Source organism: Bubalus bubalis, chromosome 6 (assembly GCF_019923935.1).
Source record: "Bubalus bubalis isolate 160015118507 breed Murrah chromosome 6, NDDB_SH_1, whole genome shotgun sequence".
NCBI lineage: Eukaryota > Metazoa > Chordata > Mammalia > Artiodactyla > Bovidae > Bubalus > Bubalus bubalis.
Genome location: NC_059162.1, coordinates 17,029,871 through 17,044,444, shown reverse-complemented (window position 1 = coordinate 17,044,444; position 14,574 = coordinate 17,029,871). Strand labels below are relative to the sequence as shown.

The 14,574-nt window shown below is 41.5% G+C and overlaps 1 non-coding gene across 1 annotated transcript; it reads left to right on the top strand.

Moving 5' to 3' along the window:
* Nucleotides 1-3,122: 3,122 nt before the first annotated feature.
* On the top strand, nt 3,123-3,195 carry TRNAW-CCA. The gene has a single exon. It is a non-coding gene; the product is annotated as a tRNA-Trp (tRNA).
* The last annotated feature ends 11,379 nt before the right edge of the window (nt 3,196-14,574 follow it).

Sequence of the window (14,574 nt, the reverse complement as noted above, 5' to 3'; positions counted from 1 at the left end):
TTGAGCTTTAAGCCAACTTTTTCACTCTCCTCTTTCACTTTCATCAAGAGGCTACCTCTTCACTTTCTGCCATAAGGGTGGTGTCATCTGCATATCTGAGGTTATTGATATGTCTCCCAGCAATCTTGATTCCAGCTTGTGCTTCTTCCAGCCCAGCGTTTCTCATGATGTACTCTGCATAGAAGTTAAATAAGCAGGGTGACAATATACAGCCTTGGTGTACTCCTTTTCCCATTTGGAACCAGTCTGTTGCTCCATGTCCAGTTTGAACTGTTGCTTTCTGACCTGCATATAGGTTTCTCAAGAGGCAGTTCAGGTGGTCCGGTATTCCCATCTCTTTCAGAATTTTCCACAGTTTATTGTGATCCACATAGTCAAAGGCTTTGGCATAGTCAATAAAGAAGAAATAAATGTTTTTCTGAAACTCTCTTGCTTTTTCGATGATCCAGCAGATGTTGGCAATTTGATCTCTGGTTCCTCTGCCTTTTCTAAAACCAGCTTGAACATAGGGAAGTTCATGGCTTGGAGAATTTTGAGCATTACTTTACTAGCGTGTGAGATGAGTGCAACTGTGCGGTAGTTTGAGCATTCTTTGGCATTGCCTTTCTTTGGGATTGGAATGAAAACTGACCTTTTCCAGTCCTGTGGCCACTGCTAAGGGTTCCAAATTTGCTGGCATATTGAGTGCAGCGCTTTCACAACATTTTCTTTCAGGATTTGAAATAGCTCAACTGGAATTCCATCACCTCCACTAGCTTTGTTCGTAGTGATGCTTCCTAAGGCCCACTTGACTTCACACTCCAGGATGTCTGGCTCTAGGTGAGTGATCACACCATCGTGATTATCTGGGTCATGAAGATCTTTTTTGTACAGTTCATAGTTCTCCTACTGACCATTATTCGGCAAACGAGTCGCATGTTCCTGATTCTTGGCATGTCTAGAAATTTTCTTAATTGGATGGTGTGCTGGTGTAGTCACTAAGTTATGTCTGACTCCTACCACCCCACGGAGCAGGTTACTACGCTCTCCTCCAGGGGCTCTTCCTGATTCAGGGATCAAACCTGCCTCTCCTGCATTGCAGGCAGATTCTATGGAACTCTGCATTCAGATAGGTATATCTTTTCTTTTCTTTTCTCCTTTGCTTTTCGTTTCTCTTCTTTCTCAACTAGTTGTAAGGTGTCCTCAGACAACGATTTTGCCTTTTTGCATTTCTTTTTCTTGGGGATGGTTTTGGTCACTGCCTCCTGTGAAGTGTTGTAAACGTCTGTCCATAGTTCTTCAGGCACTCTGTCTATCAGATCTTTTTTTTTTTTTTTTTTTTTTTACCGGCTTACATTACCTTCCCTGTAGTCAACTCCAGTGCTTTCTCTTTTTCACTCACTCACTAGAGATCCTTGGTTTCTAAACTTCTCTGTTCTAGGCACCCACCACAGAAAAGACAGTCCAGAAAAGGATATTTTTTTATTCAAGTAACTGCAAATAGGAAACCAGAGGGGAGCCCCAGGCTGGGACAAATAATGGCTACCTCCTCCCTGACAGAACAGGTGGAGAAGGTGGCCCCTACACCTGACAGTCAACACGGGCCCCCCCTCCCCACCCTCACTCTGCTGCAGCATCCTAGGGGCAGGACCCCACCTTCCCTGGGACTGGGGGAGTTGGTACCCAGCCTGCTTTGCTCCAGGCCCCTTCCCCTAAGGGCTTCTTGGAGGAGGGGGACGTGGGCAGAACAGGAGGCGATGAGGATGGACATTTGGCGCTGGTAGCAGCAGCAGCGACGGATGTCTAAGAACAAAACATGTAACAAAGTCCCTTGAATCTATTTGTCACGTCCATTGTATAATCGTAAGGGATTTGATTTAGGTCATACCTGAATGGCCTAGTGGTTTTCCCCACTTTCTATAATTTAGGTCTGAATTTTGCAATAAGGAGTTTATGATCTGAGCCATCAGCTCCTGGTCTTGTTTTTGCTGACTGTATAGAGCTTCTCCATCTTTGGTTGCAAAGAATACAATCAATCTGATTTCAATATTGATCATCTGATTAAGTTCATGTGTAGAGTTGTCTCTTGTGTTGTTGGAAGAGGCTGTTTGGTATGACTGGTGCATTCTCTTGGCAAAAATCTGTTACCCTTTGCCCTGCTTCGTTGTGTATTCCAAGGCCAAACTATCCTGTTACTCCAGGCATCTCTTGACTTCCTGTTTTTACATTCCAGTCCCCTAAGACAAAACGGACACCTTTTTTTTTTTTTTTGGTTCTAGATCTAGAAGGTCTTGTAGGTATTTATAGAGCTGTTCAACTTCAGCTTCTTTGGCATTAGTGGTTGGGGCATAGACTTGTATTACTGTGATACTGAATGTTTTTCCTTGGAAACAAGCTGAGATCAGTCTGTCATTTTTGACATTTCACCCAAGTACTACATCTTGGACTCTTTTGTTGACTATAAGGCCTATCCCATTTCTTCTAAGAGATTCTTGCCCGCTGTAGTAGGTATAGTGTCATCTGAATTGAACTCACCCATTCCGGTCCATTTTAATTCACTGATTCCTAAAATGTTGATGTTCACTCTTGCCATCTCTTATTTGACCACTTCCAATTTACCTTGATTCATGGACCTAACATTCCAGGTTCTATGCAATATTGCTCTTTACAGCATCAGATTTTACTTTCACCACCAGACACATTCACAACTGTGTGTTGTTTTTTATTTGGCTCAGCCTCTTCTTTCCTTCTGGAGCTATTGCTCTGCTCTTCTCTAGTAGATATTGGGAACCTACTGACCTGGGGAATTCTTCTTTCAGTGTCATATCTTTTTCCTTTTCATACTGTTCATGGGGTTCTCAAGGCAAGAACGCTGAAGTGGTTTGCCATTCCCTTCTCCAGCAGACCATGTTTTGTCAGAACTCTCCACCATGACCTGTCCTTCTTGGCTGGCCCTACATGGCTTTGTTCATAGTTTCATTGAGTTAGACAAGGCTGTGATCCATGTGAGCAGTTTGGTTAGTTTCCTGTGAATGTAGTTTTCATTCTCTCTGGCCTCTGATAGATGAGAATAAAAGGCTTGTGGAAGCTTCCTGAAGGGAGGGACTGGCTCTGGGGAAAACTGGGTCTTACTCTGGTGAGCTTCCCTGGTGGCTCAGAGGTTAAAGCATCTGCCTCCAATGCAGGAGACCCAGGTTCGATCCCTGGATCAGGAAGATCCCCTGGAGAAGGAAATGGTAACCCGCTCCAGTATTCTTTCCTGGAAAATCCCATGGATGGAGAAGCCTGGTAGGCTACAGTCCATTGGATGGCAAAGAGTCAGACACAACTGAGGGACTTCACTTTCACTCTGGTGGCCAAGGATATTCTCAGTAGATCTTTAATCCAATTTTCTGCTGATGGGTTTTAGAAGGCAATTAAATTATTCTCACATCAGGTTGATTTTTCTCTAGGCTTGAAAGAAAGTGAAAGTGAAGTTGCTCAGTCATGTCCGACTCTTTGCGACCCCATGGACTGTAGCTTATCAGGCTCCTCTGTCCATAGGATTTTCCAGGCAAGAGTGTTGGAGTGGATTGCCATTTCCTTCTCCAGGGAATCTTCCCGACCCAGGAATCAAACCCGGGTCTCCCACATTGCAGGCAGACGCTTTACCGTCTGAGCCACCAGGGAAGCTCAATTAATTTAATTAAGTAATTTTTTAATTAAAGGATAATTGCTTTGCAGGATTTTGCTGTTTTCTGTCAAACCTCAACATTAATCAGCCATAGGTATACATATATCCCCTCCATTTTGAAGCTCCCTCCCTGTTTGAGTTTCCTGAGCCATACAGCAAATTCCCGTTGACTAGCTATTTTACATATGGTAATGTAAGTTTCCATGTTACTCTTTCCATACATCTCACCCTCTCCTTCCCTGTCCCCATGCCCATAAGTCTATTCTCTATGTCTGTTTCTCCATCGTTGCCCTGTAAGTAAATTCTTCAGTACCATTTTTCTAGATTCCATATACATGTGTTAGAATACAGTATTTATCTTTCTCTTTCTGACTCACTTCACTCTGTATAACAGGTTCTAGGTACATCCACCTCATTAGAACTGACTCAAATGCATTCTTTTTTGTGGCTGAGTAATATTCCATTGTGTATATATACCACAACTTCATTATCCATTCATCTGTCAGAGGACGTTTAGGTTGCTTCCATGTTCTAGCTATTGTAAATAGTGCTGCAATGAACAATGGGATACATGTGTCTCCTTCAATTTTGGTTTCCTCAGTATATGCTTAGGAGTGGGATTGCTGGGTCATATGGTGGTTTTATTCCTAGTTTTTTAAGGAATCTCCATACCATCTTCCATACTGGCTGTATCAATTTACATTCCCACCAACATTGCAAGCATGTTCCCTTTTCTCCACACCCTTTTCAGCATTTATTGTTTGTAGACTTTTTGATGAGGGCCATTCTGACCAGTGTGAGGTGATATCTCACTGTAGTTTTGATTTGCATTTCTCTAATAATGAGTGATGTAGACCTTTTTTTCATGTGTTTGTTAGCCATCTGTATGTCTGATGCTGGGAGGGATTGGAGGCAAGAGGAGAAGGGGACGACAGAGGATGAGATGGCTGGATGGCATCACTGACTCAATGGATGTGAGTCTCAGTGAACTCCGGGAGTTGGTGATGGACAGGGAGGCCTGGCATGCTGTGATTCATGGGGTTGCAAAGAGTCAGACAGGACTAAGCGACTGATCTGATCTCATGTCTTCTTTGGAGAAAATGTCTGTTTAGGTCTTTTGCCCATTTTTTATTGGGTTTTGCTTTTATGTTATTGATTTGTATGAGTTGCTTATATATTTTGGAAATTAATCCTTTGTCAGTTGTTTCATTTGCTATTTTCTCCCATTCTGAGAGTTGTCTTTTCACCTTGCTTTTAGTTTCCTTTGCTGTGCAAAAGCTTTTAAGTTTAATCAGGTCCCACTTACATTTGTTTTTATTTCCATTACTCTAGGAGGTGGATCATAGAGGATCTTGCTTTGATTTATGTCATTGAGTGTTCTGCCTATGTTTTCCTCTAAGAGTTTTATAGTTTCTGGTCTTATGTTTAAGTCTTTAATCCATTTTGAGTTTATCTTTGTGTATGGTGTTAGGAAGTGTTCTAATTTCATTCTTTTTACATGTAGCGGTCCAGTTTTCCCAGCACAATTTATTGAAGAGACTGTCTTTGCCCCATTGTATATTCTTGCTTCCTTTGTCAAAAATAAAGTACCTATAGGCTGCATGGGTTTATTTCTAGGCTTTCTATCTTGTTCCATTTAGGCTTATTTTTAAGCTTTGCTATTTTGAGTGTAACATAGATTTTTCTATTTTTCTATGCAGAAAATTCAGGCTTATTATGACCAGTAATCTTACTTCTAGGCTAGACAAATTAGGCTCACTACTGTCTTTGATTTACTACTAAAATATTAATCTCCTGGGAACCTTACTGAATGCCCAAGGTTATTGAGAGCTGACCCTCTAGTGTGTTGTTTGGATCTTGAATATCTCTGCACCTCATGTAATCTCTGAGAATTATCCTGCTTATACCATCATGCTATCATTTTTTCCTTGTCTCATAAACTTTCATTGTACACATATGCAATTTAGTATTCTGCTAAGACTCAGTGCAATTGCTATGCTGAGTTTTGGTGCTTTTTCTATATAGGTTCCTCTTATGTTGAATTATGCCTTGCAACTTACAGCTATCTCCACGCACCTAAACTTTAATCTCTGTATGCTTTGTGCCTATGCTCAATCACTTCAGCCATGTCTAACTCTTTGTGACCCTATGGACTGGAGCCTGCCAGACTCCTCTGTCTGTGGGATTCTCCAGGCAAGAATACAGGTGTGGGTTGTCATGCCCTCCTCCAGGGAATCTTCCCAACCCAGGGATCAAGCCCACATCTCCTACATTTCCTGCAGTGTAGGCGGATTCTTTACCTACATGCTTAACTCAGTGATATTACTGTGCTCTACCTGGGATTTCTGTCTCTGCACTGTGATCCGTAATATGTCTCTAGGCAATTTTATTTCTCACATTACATTTTCCCACTTTGGGGGACCACAGTCCTATGCCGTCAATTATTGTATGTCTATTTTTGCTTGTGTTTTTTCTCCTGTTCTCTAATTGTTCATGGTTGAGGTTACATCTGGACATTTCACTTGATTTTTGCAGAAGCACAAGTCTAGTTCATAAATTTTGATTAGTGTATTAATACAAAAATCAGCTCCATCATTATTTCTCTCACAGTTATAATTAATAAATAGTTCCTTGAACTTTACATTTTATTGTTAATCATGTGGTTTGATGATAAGTTTTGGATCCATGTGTTTTATTTGTTTTATATATTGCTTGAAAGTAGTTATTATGTACACATAAAAGAGAGCTAATAAAATGCAAAGCAAAATGAATCCTATGAAGTGTTCCATATTTAATGTCCTTTCTGAACTTGATTTATATTGTTAAAATCAATTAATTTTTACTTTTAATGAAAAGTAAGTATATCAATTGACAGAAAAAAATTTACTTCATTTTATTTATATTATATACAATTTTAATGAAGAAAGCAAAAATGCTCTGTGAGATATAAAATAAATGTAAAAACATGAACTCTGAAATTAGGCTACTTGAGTATGAATCTTTACTTTACCATTTACTTGGTCTGTAACCAAAGAATGGTTAGTTCCTCATGGAGCAAAGAGGTGCCTGCATCTACATCCATGCCTGGAGTTATTAGCAGCTCCAGAGGTCCAGATCCTTCCCATCATTATAAGGTAGCCTCTGTGGTCACAGAACCCAGGGCACCTCTGGGTAGATTAACAGTCAACTTTGGCACAGTTATTCGTGTGAAAGGGACATTGGGACTAGCATCCTCCTGGTCTGCTTACACATTCTGAGAGTTATGTGGCCTCATGTAGATAATATAGGTCATATCTGTGATTAAGGAGATATTTCATTGTATTGGGTGACATGACCATAAGCTTTACATTGATTAAAATCTGTAGCACACTCTCAAGGAAAGGTGTAAAATAGATCTCACAGTGGAACTTGTTAGTTGAAAGGTGTATATGGCACAGTCATTGAAAACTATAAATATTCAGAGCTCATCCCTCTGCTGAGGAACAATCTAATTAATGAAGGTGGGGCTGTCTTGTCAGCTCTGGTTGGAGAGGTGTCCTGATCCTGGATCCCTACAAGGGGTGATGACTGGATACAGAGCAAGAGATTGATTTTCCAGGAAAATGCGCTGGCCATGTTCTAGTGTCTCCAGAAGCAACTGCATCATTTAGATGGTTGGGATTGTGTGAATGAGGGTGTTTGGAGGTGGTTGCATGTTGAATCCACAGAGTGTGATTGTGAATCTTCCTGTGTGTGTATTTCTTCAGGAGGTGTTTCCTCCTAGACAATAATCCCGTCAGTTATCTTTACAAAATTTCTTCCCACCACTGTACACTGTGTGTGCATTCCCTCTTATGCCTTCAGTATAGCTCTTCCCCAGGTGCGGTTTATGTTCCCTTTCATCAGCTGGAGATGGTGAAGAGATCTAAGTTTTCAGCACTTGATCTCCTAAGAGGAAATGCCAAGCTGACAACCCAGTTCTGGATTCAAGTGTGAATGCTCTGGACGCCTGAGCTGCCCGTATTAGTGGGTCAAGGAATCCTCAGTCATGAAACAAGGAGCCCCTGATCTGTATCCATGCCTAAAAGAACTAGCAGCTCCAGAGTTCCAGACCTCACCCATAATTATAAGGTGGCCCCTGTGGTCACAGAATGCAGGGCTGCTGCAGGGGGATTAACAGCCAACTTTGGCACAGTCATTAGTGTGAAAGTCACCTCAGGACCCTCAGGACACTTCTGTCGGCTCACAGAAAGTTGTGTAGCTTCCTGTAGACAATACAGGTCACATCTCTCAGTGCGGGTGTCATTGCTTAAACAAGGGCAAAAACAGGTAAGAATCAAGAAGATGTTTTATTGGGTTGGGTAAGATTACCATACGCCTTTCAAGTGATTGTTTCCTGCAGCACACACCCAGGGGATAGTGGCAACTAAGAACTCAAAGTAAAACTTGATTGTCAGCCTGGCGACCATGGCTCTTGCTGATAATCTCCTCCCTGGCTGGGTTAGGGATGGACAGTGCCTACTGTGTGCTTTCTATAATCAACTGTCCCACTAAATGTATGGCCCCTGTGAGTATGGACAGACACTGACTCAGTGGACCTGCACACACTGTATAGAAAATGCATATTGATAGAAAAATATGATATTATTGATACTGGCTATATATAAATGGTAGGAATTCAGTATTATCAAACATCATATATGTGATTTTCTTTAAGACAAGTGATTAGTGAATAAATGTGATAGCAAATTTGCCCAAGATTGAATTCACTCCTCTAACAGAGTTTGCTTTTAATCAAGTTCAATGTCTCATAGAAAACATGATGAGTAGAGTAGCAGCAACTGTGGATCCTGGAGGAAAAGTGATCTGGGAAAAATCAAGAGACAGTGGCAATTTAGCAGGAGCTCAAAACAGGCAAGAGGAGTTTTTGGTCTCTATCATTGAAAAGGAGAATGCATTTTAGAGTCTTCCTTTTTTTTTTTTAGATTGAGTATTTCCTTTTTATTAGGTTCCTCTTAGCTAGAAAGTCAAAGCTCTGTTTTCATATCCTTCTTCCTCTCCTTCACTTTCCTTCCTCCTCTGAAGAGGATAGATGAACACAAGTTCAGCCCATGCTTATTGACCTCCCACATCCATACACACCACCCCATGTCCACACAAAGAGAGAATCCCCTGAATGATTCGTGAGCAACCTCACCAGTGTTTTAACAGCTACTCTGTGTTCCTCTAGCTTTCACTAAGGACCTGCCAGTCACCCGCCTTGTGACAGGACGGAAGAGACGCCATGTGTCTCCAAGGCAAGCTGTTGGGAAGCTGTTTGGCGTTTCTTTTCTTTCTGGTTTGAAATAGAAATATCAGTTCATTTCTCTTTCAGTAAAATTAACTTATGAGTATTTGAGGGTGTACATTACAAATATAGACAATTCCCTTGATTGGGAGAGTATAGAATGAGAGTCTTATTACCAACTCATGATGCCTCAGTCCATAAGACGTTAAAATTGTTAGCATCCATTACACCCTGTAGAGTACAGAATTCTCTTTCCTGCAGCAACTTTTCCTCTAGGAAAAGAATTCTGTAATTTCCAGCCAAATGGACTTGGAAGTTCCATCCTCCAGGCACAGGTCTTGCCTTTCATCCTGAGTCTGTGTGCTCTGATCTTGCTGGATTCCCTGGACTCCACCAATGCTCCTCATCAGGTTTTCTATGATCATCAAATGAACCAAAGACTGTGCATCACCGTGATCTTGTCCTCATAATGTCTTCTCTTCTGTACTTGCAGGTGGCCCTTTCAGCATGTGAAAGTGGTATGCATTCTAGAATCGTTCACTTGGGGAGGAAATGCTTTGTAGATGAGAAAGTTGGGGCTTTCTTGCTGGTTTTAGTGTAGAGGCCAAACTGATTCCAAATTCCTGCTGGGAATGAGTATAGCGGCCTCAGTGATAGAAATTACAAGTAAAGTAATATGACCAATTACTGTAGTCCCAGGAAGAAGCTGTATATGGTTAATAGTGTAGGTTTGTGTCCAGGGGACTGGGTGTGTCTCTATGTGCAATGAATAGTATGATTCTCTGTGTGTGTGTGTGTGTGTGTGTGTGTGAATTTTTTGTGTTGTGATTTCCTTGATTATGTCAACCTAAACATCACTGATACTGTTGTCAACTTCCCCAAAAAAATGCCCATCACCTTTGCACCATGAATGAGTATGTATATAAACATTAAACAAAGTATACACATTCGCTGTATGCATTGATTTTATACCAAGTGAACAGCCTTTAACCTGGAAGACAAATCCCATCACTACCCAGGGAAATGTTTACAGGATTATTTTTAATTTTTGTTTACTTTTTTATTAGCTGTGCTGAGTCTTTTTTGCTGCACAGGCTTTTCTCTACTTGTGGAAAGTGAGGCCTACTCTCTAGTTATGGTGTGTAGGCTTCTCACTGTGGCGGCTTCTTTGCTGCAGAGCATGGGTTCTACGGTTCCTGGGCTTCTGTAGTTTTTGGCATGTGGACTCAGGAGATGCTGCTCCTGGGTTCTAGAGCACTGGCTCAGTACTTATGGCACATGGGCTTTGTTGCCCTGCAGCATGTGAAATCTTCCTGAATTAGGGATCAAGACTAAATCTCCTGCTTTGGCAAGTGGATTCTTAATGACGGAGCCACCAGGAAGTCCTACAGGATTCTTAACGAATAAAACTCCATTTTAGAATGCCCCTTATGGGGTCAATCACAGCTTCATTTGATAGTAAATCCCACCTCTTAGTAGTTCTTATGGCATTTTGATTGGTCATGATTCATCACTCTGCCACTTGTCTCATTCAAACTCTTTCCTCTTAGAGCCTCAGAATGAATCCTTCCCCCTCACCTGAGACACTTGGTACTGGGGGCCTCCTTCCTTCTGCTGGGAGCCCCTGGTGGTTCCTATACGTAATGCCCAGTTCTGAGAAAGGAGGAGCTTCCAGGTGTAGATGGAGGAAGTTGACCATCTTTGCCTCCAGCTTTGCCTCTTAAGCTTCATCTCCAGCTTTGCCTCTTAAGCTTTGATGTGTCCATTCAGTAGTGTTAACTCCATGTGCCGTGTTGTACAGCACGTCTCTAGAACTTTTTCTTTTTGCAACTAAAACTTTATAACCACTGAACAGACACTCCCCATTGTCAACCTCCTCCCAGCTCTTAGAATCGCCCTTCTACTCTCTGCTTCTCTGAGTTTTCCTTTAGATACCTCAGTTAAATGAAATCATGCAGTATTTGTCCTTCTGTAACTGGCTTATTTCACTCTAACTAATGTCATCCGGCTTCATTCATATTGCTGCCAAAGACAGGATTTCATTCTTTTTTAAAGATTGTATCACACTCCACTCTACGTATACACCACATTTTCTTTATTGATTCATCTGCTTCTGAACACTGGGCAGTTTTTCTGTCTTGGTTGTTGTGTACAATGTGGCCATGGACATGAGGTTGTAGATACCTCCTGGACATTATAGTTTTACTCCCTTTGGACATAAACTCTAATGAGTCATTCCTGGATCTTATGATAGTTTTCCTAATAACTTTTTCAGGGACTCTCAAATTGTTTAACTTAATGGCTATGCCATTTTACATTCCTACCAAAAGGGTGCAAAAGTTCCACTTCTCATCCTTGCCAACAACTGTTATTCTTCTTTTTTTTTTTTATAATACACATCCAGAAAGGTGATGTCTCCTTTTAACTCGGTTTCCATTTCACCGATAGTGGTGTTGAGCACTTTCCCTATATATTGATCACTTCTATGTCTTCTGTAATGAAATGTCTGTTGAGCTTCTTACACATTTTTTAAACTCAGTTATTTCCCTGCTATTGTTTTGAAGTTGAGTTATAGTAGTTTCTTCTATATGCTGGACATTGGCCTCTTATTCAGACACAAAATTTGCAAATAAGTCCTCTCATTCTATAGGTTGCCTTTTTATTTTACTAGTTGTTAAGGAGACTGTCCTTTTTTCACTTGGTAATTTTAGAGCCCTGGCAACAATTATTTGGCCACACATGTGAATTTATTTGAGATTCCCTTCTTATGGTTCGTTGGTCTCTCTGCTGATTTTGTTGCCAGTAGGACACTGTTTTGACTGCTATGGCATTATTATGTGTTTTGAATCCAGGAAGCCTGAAGTCACCATTGTTGTTCTTTACTCTCAAGATTGATTTTTATCTTTGGATTTCTTTTGAGTTCCAGAAGTATTATATTTTCGAATTTTTTTTCCATTTCTATAAAAATGACATGGGACTTTGTGAGTGGTTACTATATATATATATATATATATATATATATATATACACACACACACACACACACATCACTTTTAGTAGTATAGGAAGGTCAACAACACTAAATATTCCAGTCTATGAATATGGGAAAAGTGAAAGTTAGTCACACAGTCATGTCCAACTCTTTGCGATCCTATGGACTGTAGCCTGCCCAGCTCCTCTGTCCAAGAGACTGAAGCCCCTATGATAGCTCTCAGGTCCACTCTGAAACAGCCTAAAATAAATGCCCAGAAGGACCCAGGTGAGAAGGGACAGACTTGCTATCAGTGTGGAAAGGGGGGACACCTCAAGCAGGATTACTCTCAGGCGTCTAATCCACCCCCAGCTCCACGTGCAGTCTGCAAAGGACCACAATGGAGGAGAGACTGCCCTCAGAGTCCTAGGCCCCCAGGGCCCAGACTCACCAGACAATCAGGACTGAAATCACCAGACAATCAGGACTGAAGGTGCTCAGGGAATCCCACACAAGCTCCCATCCTAATTACACCTGAGGAACCCCAGGTTTTAATAATTGGGGGGCCAATCAGTAAGTTACCTTTTGGACACAGGGTCAACTTACTCTGCTTACTGAAGCCCCTGGTCCACTGTCTCCCAGATCAGCTTCCACGATGGGACTCTCTGGGCAAGCCAAACACTATAATTTCAGTCATCCTTTAAGCTGCAACTGGGACTCTGTGCTGTTTTCTCACGAGTTTTTGATCATGCTGGAGTCTCCCTCACGGCTGCAGTCACCATCTGCAGCCATGAAATTAAAAGATGCTTACTCCTTGAAAGGAAAGTTATGACCAACCTAGATAGCATATTAAAAAGCAGAGACATTACTTTGCCAAAAAAGGTTCGTCTAGTCAAGGCTATGGTTTTTCCTGTGGTCATGTTTGGATGTGAGAGTTGGACTGTGAAGAAAGCTGAGCGCCAAAGAATTGATGCTTTTGAACTGTGGTGTTGGAGAAGACTCTTGAGAGTCTTTTGGACTGCAAGGAGATCCAACCAGTCCATTCTAAAGGAGATCAGCCCTGGGATTTCTTTGGAGGGAATGATGCTAAAGCTGAAACTCCAGTACTTTGGCCACCTCATGCAAAGAGTTGACTCATTGGAAAAGACTCTGATGCTGGGAGGGATCAGGGGCAGGAGGAGAAGGGGACGACAGAGGATGAGATGGCTGGATGGCATCACTGACTCAATGGACGTGAGTCTGAGTGAACTCCAGGAGTTGGTGATGGACAGGGAGGCCTGGCGTGCTGCAATTCATGGGGTCGCAAAGAGTCGGACATGACTAAGCGACTGAACTGAACTGAACTGGAGTCTCCCTCACCCTTCTCAGGAGGGGTATACTGAGGTTCAGGCCTCTGTTCTCATGAAAATGGAGCCTACACTTTCTCTCCCGTTAATTGAACAAAATATAAATCCTGGAGTGTAGGCTGATGGAAAAACTGTGGGTCAAGCACAAAATGCTGTCCCTGTCATTATCAAGCTCAAAGACCCTCACCTATTTCCACATCAAAAGCAGTATCCTCTAAAACCTGAGGTTAAGAAAAAGTTAAAAGCTATCATTGAGAACTTAAAGGAGCAGGGGCTATTAATTCCCTCTAACAGTCCATGCAACACTCCTATTTTGCATGTAAAAAAGTCAAATGATAAACAGAAACTAGTTCAAGATTTACAAATAACAAATGAGACTATGGTTCCTTTACATCCCGTGGGCCTAATCCTTAAATGCTACTGTCTGAAACTCCTAAATGAGCCAAAAATTTTCAGGCATTGACTTAAAGGATGCTTTCTTTTCTACAAGGGACAAGGGCCATAGGCCCTGAGAGAATTAAGCCTATACTAAATCATCCCCTACCTATGACTTTAAGACAATTGAGAGGATTTGATGGCATCACAGGCTACTGCCACATTGGGATTCTGTGTTAATGGGAACTTACCCAGCCTTTATATAAACTTTTAACTGAAACTCAAAAAACCTAAACCAACAACCTGGTTTCATGTCCAGATACTCAAAAGGATTTTAAGGCTTTTCAAACTGCTCTCCTGCAAGCTCCCACTTTGAGCTTGCCCACAGGATCGGAGTTTAATCTGTTTGTTACTGAAAGGAAAGGTATGGCCTTGATAGTAACGACACAACTCCAAGGGCCTCACCAACCACCTGTAGCTTATCTAACTAAGAATATAAGAGTAATTGCTGCTCTTCCTTTATGAGTTCTTAAAGCTCATGAGTTTACTAGTGGACGAAACTTACTATACTGACTCCTCATGATGTGAGTGGAATCTTAAACTCTAATGTTAATACTTGGTTGACAGACAGTTGGCATCTTAAATATCAGTCATTGCTGTTGGAAGGACCAATAACTAAGCTTAAAGTTTGTGGAAACTTAAATCCTGCCACTTTCCTTCTTAAGAAGGAAGATGAAACATCCAGTCAGGATGGTTCCCAATTTTTAACTCTAAACTATGCAGCTCGGGAAATTTTAATGGATAACCCATTAGACAATTCAGACATGGAGATATTTACAGATGGCGGTTATTTTGTTCAGGATGGGAAGTAGAAAGCAGGTTACAACATGGAGATGGCTGAACAGGTTTTAGAAGCAAATTCTCTCCCCGCAGGAACGAGGGCTGGCACAAAAGAGATGGGAGT